Below are 14,812 nucleotides of genomic sequence, written 5' to 3'. Positions count from 1 at the left end.
TGGATTCTTGGATGCAGTAAGGCAGTCTCCTCTCATATTTACAACTGCACAAAATGCAGGAAGTTTAGACGGAACACTGAAGGACAAAGGATGGCGAACCTCCCACAAGAACGCACGGAGTTGTCTCCACCCTTCACATATTGTGGGATGGACTGCTTCGGGCCTATCTATGTCAAGGATGGCAGAAAGGAGCTTAAGCGTTATGGGCTTTTACTCACATGCATGTGCTCAAGAGCCATACATATTGAGATGCTTGAGGACTTAACAACTGATGCATTCATCAATGCCTTGCGTTCATTTATTGCATTGCGTGGAAGTGTCAGGCAAATTCGATGTGATCAAGGCAGCAATTTCATTGGTGCAAGGCACGAGTTCGCTGAAGCCATGAAGGAGATGGATGGAGAGAACCTCAAGAAAATTGGATGTGAGTTTGTTATGAACACACCATCTGCAAGTCATAAAGGTGGGGTTTGGGAACGCCAAATACGCACCGCGCGTAATGTTCTGGCATCCGTTCTCGACCAAGCAGTTAAAAGGCTCGACAGCAGTTCGTTAAGAACCTTCCTCTACGAAGTTATGGCAATTGTGAATAGCAGGCCATTAACATCAGAGCATTTGCACAATCCATCTGGTCCAGAACCCTTGACACCTAACCACATTCTGACAATGAAGTCAAGCATTATTCCCCCACCTCCTGGAAAGTTTATCAAGGAAGATGTGTACCTGCAAAAACGATGGCGCAGAGTACAGTTCTTAGCCAACAGCTTCTGGGAACGGTGGAAAAGGGAATATCTGTTGAATCTTCAGAGCAGACAAAAATGGAACAGAGCAAGACGAAATGCGAAAGTCAATGATATTGTGCTTCTCAAGGATGATTCTGCTCCACGTAGTCAATGGAAGATGGGAAGGATCATAGATGTCTATCTGGGACAGGATGGAAAGGTGAGAAGTGTGAGGTTGTTGATCAGTGACTCAACTCTAGATGCTAGAGGAAGGCGCACCACAAAACCAACCTATCTGGAGAGACCTATTCAAAAGACTGTAACTCTACTGGAGGCTAATTGAAGAGTCACTTTGCCAATCCACAAGTTCAATTAATGTTAAATGTGATTTCTTGTTATATCCATACATGTTACGTTTTATGGGAAAATCACAGGTGATTTGGTGGGAGTGTAACTAACAGTGAAGTGTTCCAATGTTTTTCTTGTGTTTATATTTGTAAGTTTCCTTTAATTGTGGAACTTTGTTTTGTAATTGGTGGTAGCGGAAGTAATGTGCAGCACGGACTGAGTTTGTGGTGACACTAGAGCAGAGAAGCATGGCGCTCTGTGAGTTCAGCTGCATCGTCCTACTGCTTTAAACTGGACTTAAGTTTTAAAGAACACATAAGTTAAGTTAAGTTAAATTAAACCCAATTGTGGACTCACCGTTGAGAGGAGTAGCGGCTCGCGCGAAGAACGGACTTTCTCCCGTTTGGCTACAGCAGGCAATGAGGTGTGTTCAGGGTGCCTCTGTTAATTTCAGTTTCAATGAAAGTGCCATAAAAGGGCATTTATGTGTCTATACCTTTATTGTTTGGATTTACTGTGATAAGAGTTATTGTAAACATGTTGCTTATTGCAATTGTTTTCTTTGGGTAGTTCTCACGATGATGATGATGATGACGACGCTGAGTGATCTTGTCGCCGAACATTGAATAAATCATCTGTAAACAAGAACTTGTCCGCGTGGTGGCTAACGGGAGCTACAGCGCCTTGAGGCAAATGTTGTTGTGATTTGACACTGTATAAATAAAATTGAATTGAATTGAATTACAATACCTTGAATGTACTCTAAAATGTGCTTTAAAATTGTATTTCTGTCTGAATCAATGGCTTATTTAACATGACGGTGGGCCCCTGAAAATAAAGTTTTCATTATTTTCTCTCACCATTTGTTTTCGGGATTCCATAAATCACTTGTGATTTAGTGCTGTGGCACTAAAGGTGATGTTCACAGTATAAATTTTGGCTTGGCACAGTAGGATACTTATGAATAAATAAAAGATTGTGACATCGCTCTGGCTTCTAGTTAGATACCATATACTCCAGTAACTCTCACACAGTGAGTTTTTTGGCTACCTGCTTCAGGTAACTCCTTTCTACCAGTGGATGGAAGCTGTAAGGTGAGCAATAAGCTGAGCAATCACAGCTGTTTCCAGTCACAGATAACATTTTATTTTTTACACAGCTCCAATATGAGCCACTTATGACAGCTACTGAAAAAAACATGAACATGTACTTGCAGCAAACATATGGTAAATCCATTGTGGTATGTCCATCTGAGCCTGCCTTGGGGACAACCACCACTACCAGCTGACAAATGTCATGCTTAAAGACTGAGTAATATGCTCCCAGATTGTGAGCTAGAGAGGCGATGTGAGCCTGTGAGCCTGAGCTCAGCATTAATGAACCCCTGACTTACAGAGAGCTGCTTCACAGATCTGCCATAGTAGAAGTGCAGGAAAAGTAACATTTAAAAAGACAGCCAATTGAAAAGCTGGTGACTTGTAACTGATCACTTGTCTGTATTTCAATTCAATTCAGTTCAATTTTATTTATACAGTGCCAAATCAAAACTTGCATTTTATATATAACCCCTTTGTAATACCTGTTCACCAAAGTCTATTTAGCAACATACGTAATGATATTACACATTAAAAAAAATGCACACAAACATTGGAAATCACTTTTTGGCACAACACCGGCCTCAAGCTCAGCCGCCCGGCCTCAAGCTCAGTCTCCAACTCCACCATCATTTCATTTCAACCTTTTGTAACCCAGTAGAGAAAACTACCTTTTGTTATTTTTTTCTTGTTTTCGTTTTGATTGTATAAATGTATTTTCATTATTTTATTTTGAAAAGAAACATTTATTTTGAAAAAAGGAAGTGTGATCCTCTAGCAAACTTTATTTTCTGTTGCTGGATCACAAGGGATAAATGCCTTTTTCATTGGTTGAAGGTGGTTTTAGCCCCGTCTTCCGAAACACCAGACCATCATTTCACATGAGCTAGATATTTTCGCACGTGGAAATAGATGAGACAGGTCACGGATAGCTCGTGCGGAATTTTCTAACATTTTGGTGAGTTTAGCCCATGGGTTTGAAAAGTTAATAATGTGTTAGTCTGTTGCTAAAAGTTGTTTCTTCTGTTCATACCGATTCGCGAGTGGTAATTTGCTGTTTAAAAACGGTTGAAATGCTGTTGTGGTAGGATTTGTTTAGCATACTCGAAGGATGATTGGAAAAATGTATTATCTTGCTGGTTATACCTATTAATCATAATTTCATGGTTAAAAAGAGAACAAGAAATTCATTTGTTGTTTACATGGTTAAAATAATTTCATGTATAACGAGAGATATATTCAAAGCATGCATGTAATGTATTACTGTGGTAATGTGAAAGAAATGTGAAAAGAGATAAAGAACTAAAGCTATAGCTGTGATACAAGAGAAGAAACGGAGCTGGCTGTGTACAATAATGTTAATATTGTTGTGCAGGCTAGGTTTTTTTCCCTTGTCCGTGTGGAAGGAACTAAGATTTTGGATTCCAATGGATTCTCTCCGGATGGAGATGGCGAGCCTGAGCCCAGACTGAACTTTGCAGAGGAACTTACTCTTCTTCCTCGACGGAGACTCCCAAGTGGTAACACACAAACCACAAACGAAAGAGAACAAGAACTAGACTAAGAATTTTTGACTTGACAAATGACCAAAGACAAAAAGACAATTGAATATTGAGCTCAAACGACTATTTTGGGGGTTATTTTTGTTTTGCCGGCTTCTTCTTCTTATTGTTATGGTTATTATCACTACTACTGTCAATGTGGAATTTGTGTCTTGTTTATTTCATTTTTGTGCAAAATAATAACTGTTGCTGCTCAAATTCCTGTCTCCAGCCATTTCATTCTGCATTCGCCTCGCTTTCTATTGTAGCCCTGCTGAACCTAGCAACTGGTCCGTAGTTTGGCTGTCCTAAACTATTTAAAATGAGTCAGTGGTTACAGTAAGTCTTGGCGAGCCAGCCAGGAGGCTTTTTCTCATGTGATTACAAGTATATAACGCACCCCAAATGGACCGTCTTGTTGAACGTGAATCTGTTAAAGTCCCAAATTCGGTGATCGTGAGCGAAATAGCTGGAGATGAGCAAATTGATGAGGTGACTGAATTCCTAAAACAGTATGGGTCAATCTCAAGAGTCTTAAAGGTAGATGAGGGTAAATCTGAGTTTATCTCGAGTGTTGTTGTTGAGTACAATTCAGGTACTGCTGTTGATGCTCTTGAGCCGTTACCTTACAACCACATATCCGATAGCGGGGTTAAGTATAGAATACAGTCTCTTGCAAGCGTATACACGCGATGTGTGGGGAATGATACAACCAAGTCATATCTCACTGAGTTAAAAAACCTAGCCAAAATGAGCGGCCGAGGGTTTGCAGATGTTCTGAAAGACATGATGTCACAGATAGCTGAATCAATCAAAGAGCCTGAACATGATCAATCAGAGCAAATTGACTTACCTGAATCTCCCTTGGCTGAGTTTCAGCCTTCAGCTGTTGAACCCAGTGTTGATGGTGCACAGCAATCGAACCAGTCAAATCACACTGCAAGAAACCCAGCTCATAGTGTACCCACCATACCTGCACCTGATTTAAACCCTCCTGAGGTGCAGCGTGTAGTAGTTGAGCACATTGTGAGAAGAGATGATCATTCAGTGCAACATTTTTCACAAAAACTCAGAGCTTTTTCTGGCAAGGACCCCCGGCCAACCTATGAGCCAGATTATGATACTTGGCGTTCCAGTGCTGAACTAATCTTGAGTGACACTTCCATGTCGCAACTGCAACAATCGCGAAAGATTCTTGAGTCTCTCTTACCCCCGGCAGCTGACGTAGTTAAGCACTTGAACCCAGACAGCTCACCTGCAGACTACCTTCAAATGTTGGATTCTGCCTATGGGACAGTTCAAGATGGTGGAGAGCTTTACGCCAAATTTCTTGACACCTTCCAAAATCCAGGTGAGAAACCGTCGTCATACGTACAACGCCTTCAGGTAGCTTTAACTCACACTGTAAAACGGGGTGGTGCTTTAAGCAATGATGTTGACAGACTCCTTGTCACGCAGTTCTGACGTGGTTGCTGGGATGATTCCCTTTTAAACGCACTTCAACTAAAACAAAAACGGATAAACCCCCCATCTTTTCCTGAGTTGCTTCTCTTATTACGCACAGAAGAAGACCAAAATGCTACCAAAACAATGCGAATGAAGCAACATTTGAACATCACGAAACAAAAAGCGACATACCACCTCCAAACAGTCAAAGGCTGCTTAGACGAAAATGAAGACACAACCACCTTAAGCTCAATTAAAGAACTCTCAAAGCAAGTTGCAGAGCTCCAGGCCCAACTGGTGCAGCTGACCGCGAAATCAAAAGCGCAGAATTCCAGATATGCCTCCCATACCAAGTCTAAAGAAAACCGAAAGCCAGACAAAGTGAGCAAGGAGCCCTCAGAACGAACAGTTAAAACTCAAAGTACCCCACCCAAACCGTGGTACTGTTTCCAATGTGGAGAAGATGGCCACATCAAGCCAAACTGCGAAAATGAACCAAACCCAGCCCTAGTTGCTGAAAAGCGCAAACTGTTTAAAGAGAAACAGAGGAAATGGGAGGTTGAGAACCCTCCAGCCACTAAGGAACAGTTAAACTGAAAACAGTCTCTATTGCGGGGCAAATGGAGACTGCAGCCAGGCGATCATGTCCCACTAAGTACATGCAACATGCTAACTGTAAGCAATCTGTCACTAAGCCACAGAAGTATAGTCTGCCAAAAGGGTTGGTTGGCTCTAAATGCACAGCAGTAGTTAGCATTTCTGGCGTTAATGTAAATTGTCTCCTGGACTCAGGGTCACAAGTGACCACAGTCGCTGAGTCGTTCTACAAACAGAACTTTCCAGATCAAAATCTTAACCCACTCTATGATCTTTTGGAAGTGGAGGGTGCTGCAGGTCAGCCCGTCCCCTATTTGGGTTATATAGAGACATGCATTACTTTTCCAAAAGACTTCTTAGATGCAGAGATGGACATACCAACCTTAGCTCTTGTTGTTCCAGACACTCATCCAAACAGTCAGACCCCAGTGTTGGTGGGAACAAACACGCTTGATGTCCTTTATGAAAAATTTTTGGACCTTAAGACTTCTGACTACTTACCTAGTCCTTGCGGGTTTAGAGCCCTGTTGAAAACTCTAGAACTAAGACATACACAGAACAAAGATGGGAGCATTGGGTTAGTTACCCTGTCAGGCAAGGCTACAGTTGTAGTTCCAGCAGGCCAAACAGTAGTTTTAGAGGGATCTGCTAACGTTCATTGTACTGCAGCAGACACGTGTGCCATAGTTGAACACCCCTCTCAGTCTTCCTTGCCTGGTGGCCTTTGTGTTAAAACTTGCTTGATAACACTTCCTTCCCTAGCTCCACACAAAGTGCCTGTTATGATTACAAATGAAACAGAACAAGATGTTACTATCCCGTCTACTTGTGTCATTGCAGAGCTGGGAGCTTTCCATTGTATCATGTCCCAGCATAATGTCACCAGTGTTAATGAGTCAGCCACAAGTAAGACACCGCTGAATTTCAATTTTGGTGACTCTCCGATTCCACGTGAATGGAAAGAGAGGATAACCAAGCAACTCAGTGACATTCCGGAAGTATTCGCTTTTCATGATCTTGACTTTGGGTGTACGAACAAGGTGAAACATTCCATCAAGCTTAATGATCCGACTCCCTTCAAGCACCGTGCACGCCCTATACACCCTCAAGATCTTGAGGCTGTCTGGAAACACCTGCAGGAGCTGCTTGCTGCAGGTGTGATAAGAGAGTCTCAATCACCTTTCTCGTCTCCCATTGTTGTGGTGAGAAAGCGGAACAATGATGTGCGTCTATGTATAGACTTTCGCAAGCTGAACTTGCAAACAATAAAAGACTCTTACGCACTTCCAAATCTGGAAGAGACATTCTCTGCCCTTTCAGGATCCAGGTGGTTCACGGTCCTCGATCTGAAATCTGGGTATTACCAGATAGAAGTTGAGGAGGCAGACAAAGAAAAGACCGCGTTTGTGACACCGCTTGGGTTCTGGGAGTTTAACCGCATGCCGCAGGGCATAACCAACGCCCCAAGCACCTTCCAGCGGCTGATGGAGCGCTGTTGGTGATATGAACTTACATGAAGTGCTAGTCTTTTTAGATGATCTCATCATCTTCTCAGATAGTTTGGAAGAACACGAACGCCGACTTATGCGGGTACTCCATCGCTTTAAAGAGTATGGCCTGAAGTTATCGCTGGAAAAATGTAAATTTTTCCAAACCACAGTTCGGTATCTTGGGCATGTAATCTCTGAAAGCGGAGTTGAGACGGATCCCGAAAAGATTCAGGCCCTAAAGACCTGGCCACGGCCCAAGAATCTCAAAGAACTAAGATCTTTCCTGGGGTTCTCGGGGTACTACAGACGTTTTGTAAAAGGGTACTCGTCCATAGTACGCCCACTCAATGACCTCACTCGTGGTTACCCACCACTACGTAAGAAATCAAAGTCCAAAGAACCCAACCAGACCTACTTTGATCCCAAACTGCCATTTGAGGACCGATGGACCGCAGAGTGTCAAAAAGCTTTTGACTCCATCATTGAAAAGCTAACGTCAGCCCCCGTCTTAGGCTTTGCAGACTCGAAGCTGCCTTATGTGCTCCATACCGATGCCAGTACTACTGGCTTAGGTGCAGCACTCTACCAGGAGCAGGAGGGTCAGCTCAGAGCCATAGCTTTTGCCAGTCGTGGGTTATCAAGAAGTGAAGCACGATATCCAGCCCACAAGTTGGAATTTTTAGCACTCAAATGGGCAGTGACTGAAAAGTTTCACGATTATTTGTATGGTGGTCAGTTCACTGTGGTTACAGATAGTAACCCACTCACATACATATTGACCTCTGCTAAGTTAGATGCCACTGGCTATAGGTGGCTTGCCGCTTTATCTAACTACAACTTTAAGTTACAGTATAGAGCGGGCAAGCACAACCTAGACGCAGATGGGTTGTCTAGACGTCCTCATGGAGAACTCGTAAATGATGTCCAGTCCAGGAAAGAGCAGGAGCGTGTAAGCCAATTTGTAGAGCGTCACCTAGCTGACACTGACACCACTGACACCATAAAGCTTGTAGATAGTGATGTTGTCCAAGCAATCTGTCAAAATCACCTTGTAAAAGTCAGTGATGATTGTCAGGATAGTGGTGTTACACTTGTAGAATCGCTTACCCTCTCAGCTGACGCGATTCCAGACATCTATGTTTCAGAAGAACATCATGGCTTACCAACCATCCCTGCCTTGTCCCAATCAGAAATTAAGGATAAGCAGAGAGCAGACTCGACAATCAGCCAAGTTATCAAACAAATCGAACATGGTCAGACACCTCCACCGACTGTTAGAAAAGAACTCCCAGATCTCCCTCTTTTGCTTAGGGAACTCAATCGGTTGGAAATGCACAATGAGGTGTTATACAGAAAAAGACAAGATGGAGACCAGGTGACCCACCAGCTTGTTCTTCCTGAGGAGCTCAGAGCTTCAGTGCTCCAAAGTTTGCATGATGACATGGGCCACTTAGGTATCGACAGAACCCTTGATCTGGTCAGAACCCGATTCTATTGGCCACGCATGGCGACACAGGTTGAGCAGAAAGTGAAAACATGTGATCGTTGTATACGGAGAAAGAGTCCCCCTGAAAAAGCAGCTAGACTGGTCAACATAACAACAACCAGACCTTTAGAACTCGTCTGTATGGATTTTCTCAGTCTAGAACCAGACAGTAGCAACACACGGGATATCCTTGTGATAACCGATCATTTCACTAAGTTTGCCCTCGCGTTGCCCACCTCTAATCAAAAGTCACGAACGGTCGCCAGGTGCCTGTGGGACCAGTTCATTGTCCACTACGGCATACCTGAGCGCCTGCACAGCGATCAGGGTCCTGATTTCGAGGCAAAACTGATAAAAGATCTGTGTGAGATCTCTGGGATAAAGAAAATAAGAACTACCCCGTACCACCCACGTGGTAACCCTACTGAACGATTTAATAGAACACTACTTAGTATGTTAGGAACACTGGAATCCAAACAAAAGTCTCACTGGAAAGACTATGTTATGCCATTAGTACATGCGTACAATTGCACCCGTAGTGATGCAACAGGGTTTACACCCTACGAGTTGATGTTTGGCAGAAAACCCAGATTAGCTGTTGATCTTGCATATGGACTTCCTCTCAGCAAAGATCAAAAAGTGACACATTCGCAATATGCTGAAAGTCTCAAGAAACGGCTAGAGGAAAGCTATAGGTTAGCTTCTCAAACCGCACAAAAAGTGGCAGACAAGAATAAGGCCAGATTTGATCGCAAAATAACTGTTTCAGAACTTGAACCTGGGGACCGGGTTTTAGTTAGAAACGTGCGGCTGCGTGGCAAGCATAAACTTGCTGATAAATGGGAGGCAGACATCCATGTGGTAGTCAAACGTGCAGGCGACCTACCCGTTTATACTGTTAAACCCGAGTCCAAGCAAGGTCCCTCCCGAACTTTACACAGAGACCTGTTGCTTCCCTGCAGTTTCCTCCCGGTTGCCACCGCAGACACATCTGAGCCACAGCAGGTTCACCGTCCTAAAACGCGTCAAACTGTTGTCACAGAAAGCAATGAGGATGAAGAATCAATGGAACTTGACAATGAACTTTTCATTCAATGGGTTGATGATTCCCCATGTGAAGAAATAACCAGATTTACTACTGTACATGAATATCCAAAACCTTCTCATGAACCAGACATTACAAACTTACCTGATTGTGACCTTTCTGAAATTGCTAGCAACAAGGAGCTGAATATGGATAAAGATGCAAGCAAAGACGAACTTACCAATCATGTGCTTGTTGAAAACTTACCAGATGGAGATGAGATTGGAATTGACGATCCTGTGGACAATGGAACGGGAACCGTATTGGATGAATCACCTGAGGATTTGGTTAAAGAACCAGGAAACCAGCCTGTTAACTCACCTGATGAGATGGACAGTTGTGATCCCATTACAACTCAACCAGTAAGACAGTCAACAAGAATCAGACATCCACCTAAAAGACTTGATTATCCTGATTTAGGAAACCCTCTAGTTACTGTTGTGAAATCACTTTTCCAGGGTTTGAGCATAGCCTTTTCTGAGTCCCTAAACAGTACAGAGGGACAGTACTGGCTACACATGCAACGAGACGTGCATGACATTTAGCTGGGGAGAGTGTAACCCAGTAGAGAAAACTACCTTTTGTTATTTTTTTCTTGTTTTCGTTTTGATTGTATAAATGTATTTTCATTATTTTATTTTGAAAAGAAACATTTATTTTGAAAAAAGGAAGTGTGATCCTCTAGCAAACTTTATTTTCTGTTGCTGGATCACAAGGGATAAATGCCTTTTTCATTGGTTGAAGGTGGTTTTAGCCCCGTCTTCCGAAACACCAGACCATCATTTCACATGAGCTAGATATTTTCGCACGTGGAAATAGATGAGACAGGTCACGGATAGCTCGTGCGGAATTTTCTAACATTTTGGTGAGTTTAGCCCATGGGTTTGAAAAGTTAATAATGTGTTAGTCTGTTGCTAAAAGTTGTTTCTTCTGTTCATACCGATTCGCGAGTGGTAATTTGCTGTTTAAAAACGGTTGAAATGCTGTTGTGGTAGGATTTGTTTAGCATACTCGAAGGATGATTGGAAAAATGTATTATCTTGCTGGTTATACCTATTAATCATAATTTCATGGTTAAAAAGAGAACAAGAAATTCATTTGTTGTTTACATGGTTAAAATAATTTCATGTATAACGAGAGATATATTCAAAGCATGCATGTAATGTATTACTGTGGTAATGTGAAAGAAATGTGAAAAGAGATAAAGAACTAAAGCTATAGCTGTGATACAAGAGAAGAAACGGAGCTGGCTGTGTACAATAATGTTAATATTGTTGTGCAGGCTAGGTTTTTTTCCCTTGTCCGTGTGGAAGGAACTAAGATTTTGGATTCCAATGGATTCTCTCCGGATGGAGATGGCGAGCCTGAGCCCAGACTGAACTTTGCAGAGGAACTTACTCTTCTTCCTCGACGGAGACTCCCAAGTGGTAACACACAAACCACAAACGAAAGAGAACAAGAACTAGACTAAGAATTTTTGACTTGACAAATGACCAAAGACAAAAAGACAATTGAATATTGAGCTCAAACGACTATTTTGGGGGTTATTTTTGTTTTGCCGGCTTCTTCTTCTTATTGTTATGGTTATTATCACTACTACTGTCAATGTGGAATTTGTGTCTTGTTTATTTCATTTTTGTGCAAAATAATAACTGTTGCTGCTCAAATTCCTGTCTCCAGCCATTTCATTCTGCATTCGCCTCGCTTTCTATTGTAGCCCTGCCGAACCTAGCAACTGGTCCGTAGTTTGGCTGTCCTAAACTATTTAAAATGAGTCAGTGGTTACACTTTACTTCACTTCATTTGCCCTCAGTTCAGCCCCCTGTTCAGCAGCCACTCACCCTGTGCCCCAAGGCTGGACTGGGACAAAAAATCGGCCCGGGCATTTTGACTAGAGACCGGCCCACCAGGATAAAGATTGAAAATGTGACGTCATTCAGGGGTAAAACCGCAAAGGATTCTGGGAACTTGTGGCAAGAGGTACTAGCGCACGCAGGCTTTCAATTGAACTCAGTCACACAGCGATAAAAAGAAACACAAAAAATGGCAAGAAGCTGTTGTATTATTAACTGCAATAGCCGGTCGCATGACAGCCACGGGAAGCCGATCATTTTTTTTAAAAATCGGATTACGTCCTTGAAGAGAAATGTTTTAAGCCATGTTTCCGAAGTAAGAGCCGACGGATGGTCTGGATATACCAAATATAACGTCCCAGAACACTCCAGCTCACATGTTAGTCTGCTCCAAGCATTCCCACAAAGGTCAGAGTTTTTTAGTCGTTAATACGTCATTTTTCTTAACATAATTGGTGATATAGGTTACAAGCAAGTCTGGCGCTGAACAGAAATTGTCGCGCTATGCTCCTTTATTTATTGTGCATAAATAGTGAATTGTCCTGACACAATATTGCGTTTCGCTTCTGTTATTACCATGGTACATTGACAAAAACATATACTTTTATTCACAGGATAAAACAGTTGTTTTGTATCACTAATTGTCCAGTGCGATTACAGCATACAATATTATTGTCACTGCTACATTTCTGTAATTCTACCAGAAATTATTTCCACTACTAATTAATTACCGTTGAGCTCAAAGGTTATATTAATAAACGGTTAACGAATGTGTATTTATGACGACGATTTGTGAGACTGGTAAACTTACCTTTGTTCGTACGATGGTCTTTCGTTCTACACGGTGCGTTTCAAGGTCCTGTACACATCCGTCGGTAAACTGTAAAGAAAAAACAAGAAGGTATTGGAACCGGAGAATGAACATTTTGCGGTGCTGCAAATGTTTGCATTTGATGCGGTACTTGGATTGTTTTGCCACGAGTTCCCGGCATGCAATGCGCGAAAATCACGTGATTGCTAAACAAGGGGGCGGGTGCATTCGGCCTCCTCGGCTGTAATTGGTCCAGCCCAGAGTCGATCATGACCAATTGGCCAATCCAACACCTTTCATTATATATACCCTTCCTAAAAAAAAAAATCCATCGGCCCATAAAAACAAAAAATCGCCAGCGGCCCACCGGGCAAATGCCCGCTATGCCCGATGGCCAGTCCAGCTATGCTGTGCCCTATTTCACCTGCTCCTCCAGTACAACAAGCTAAATCAATTCTATCCAAAGGGAATTGTTTTTCATCCATCCATTGTAAGCACAGAGACAATCCAATAAATAATGTAATCGTTCCTCAAAAGCTGGCCCGTTTAGAGACCGTAACTCTCTCCAGGGCCTCCCCAGAGTCGCCTGGAGGCTAAGAAGTCAGCCGGGAACTGCACCCTACACCCATGATCTCATTACCCGACCCGAACCTATGTGCTCCTCAACTCCAGTCAGCATCAACCCTGCCAGAGGTCTGCGCACCTGCTGGTTCTGTTTTGTCCCTGCCAGAGGTGTTCGCGCTTGCTGGTTCCGTTCTGTGTCTACCAGAGGCCACCGTGCCTGCTGGTTCTGCCCTGTGTGTTCCAGGGGCCCCTGTGCCCACTGGTTCTGTGACTGCCCCTGCTGGAGGGTCCGAGGAGCCCGTCCAGCCATTACCATCGCCTGCAGCGCCATCGCCTGCAGCGCCACCGCCTGCGCTTCTACGCCATCGCCTGCAGTGCCACCACCTGCGGCTTCCACGCTGTTGCCTACAGTGTCTTCATCTTCATCTGGTACAGCCTCCGTGTCTTCATCCGCGCCTGCAGCAGCAGCAGCCTCTTCTGCCTCGCCTGGCCCAGCCCGCGGCCTCACCATCGTCGGTCATCTGCCAGGCCGCTTGTTGGGCATCGTCACCACTGTGGACGACCTGCTGAACGCCGCCGCTGCCTTCTGCGTGGCCGGCCTCCGGATCTGCTCTGTCGCCGCCACTGCCTTCCGTGCGATCGGCCTCCGGAGATAAACTGTTCTGGACTGCTGTGCCGCCGTCCTCCGGGTCGGCCTCCCGAATTGTTTTGGATCTGCTCTCTGTGCTTCGGGTTTTTTTTTTTTTTTTGGTTGTTTTTGGACTCGGTCCCTCCTTCCTGGACCAGCACTGCCAGACCTGGTCGGGTTGTTTTCTGTTTTTTGAACGTTTTTTGTGTTTCTGTTGGGCTGTCATGGGGGTACCGTCATGGTCCTGAGTCTGCCGACTCAGTTTTTTGTGTTTCTTTATGCTTTTGTTTATTCTGAGTATGTATTCTGTTATGATTTGCCATTTGTTAGGTTTCTGTTCTGTGCCTGCCCTGGTCCCACTTCTGTGTCCTGTCTGTCCATGGTGTCATACTGTCTGTTTGTGAATCTGTCTGTTTAGTTCAGTGTCTTGTCTGGGTCTCTGTGTCTGAGTTTCCTGTTTTATTCTGAAGGTCCCCGTCTCATGTGAGTGTGTTCAGTTTACGTTTCCCCTGTCCCGTCAGCTCTGATTTCTCCCAGGTGTGGGATTTCTCCCACACCTGTGCCCTCCTGTTTCTCATCCCCTGATTACTGCTGTGTGTATTTAAGCCCTGTGTGTTCTGTTGCCGGTTTGTCTGTGTTCCACGGTGTCCTGTTCCTTGTCTGCGTCTCTCTGTCTCTCACCCCATTTGGTATCATCTCAGGTTTGTTATTTAGTTTTCCCAGTTTAGGTTTCTTTAGTTATATGTCATCTCTCATTGCCCGTTTTGCCACTACGCCACTTTGTAAATAAACATCACTAGCATTATCATCCACCGCCTGCATTTTGGGTCCTTTCTCCCTCCAACACCACACTGCTCGCCTCGGCAGACGTGACAACTTCAACCTTTACTGGATTTTTGTTTTTACACTAGTATCTCTACATCTCTACTTCTACTTAAGTACAGAATGTGTGTACTTTTGCCACCTCTGCCTGTGGTACACAGCCCATTAATAGAGATTAATCATATTCATGATTGAAGTATCTATTAATGGTAGGACTTCTTTGGGCAGTCTTGGAATGAGGTATTGAATAAGATGGATGGATCAATAGGATAGAAAGTCTCTAAATATCAATCATACTGAAAGTAACTGTACATAATTATATATCT

This window comes from Aulonocara stuartgranti (genome assembly GCF_965226115.1).
Source record: "Aulonocara stuartgranti genome assembly, chromosome: 15".
NCBI lineage: Eukaryota > Metazoa > Chordata > Actinopteri > Cichliformes > Cichlidae > Aulonocara > Aulonocara stuartgranti.
Note: the sequence above shows the minus strand (reverse complement) of the source record.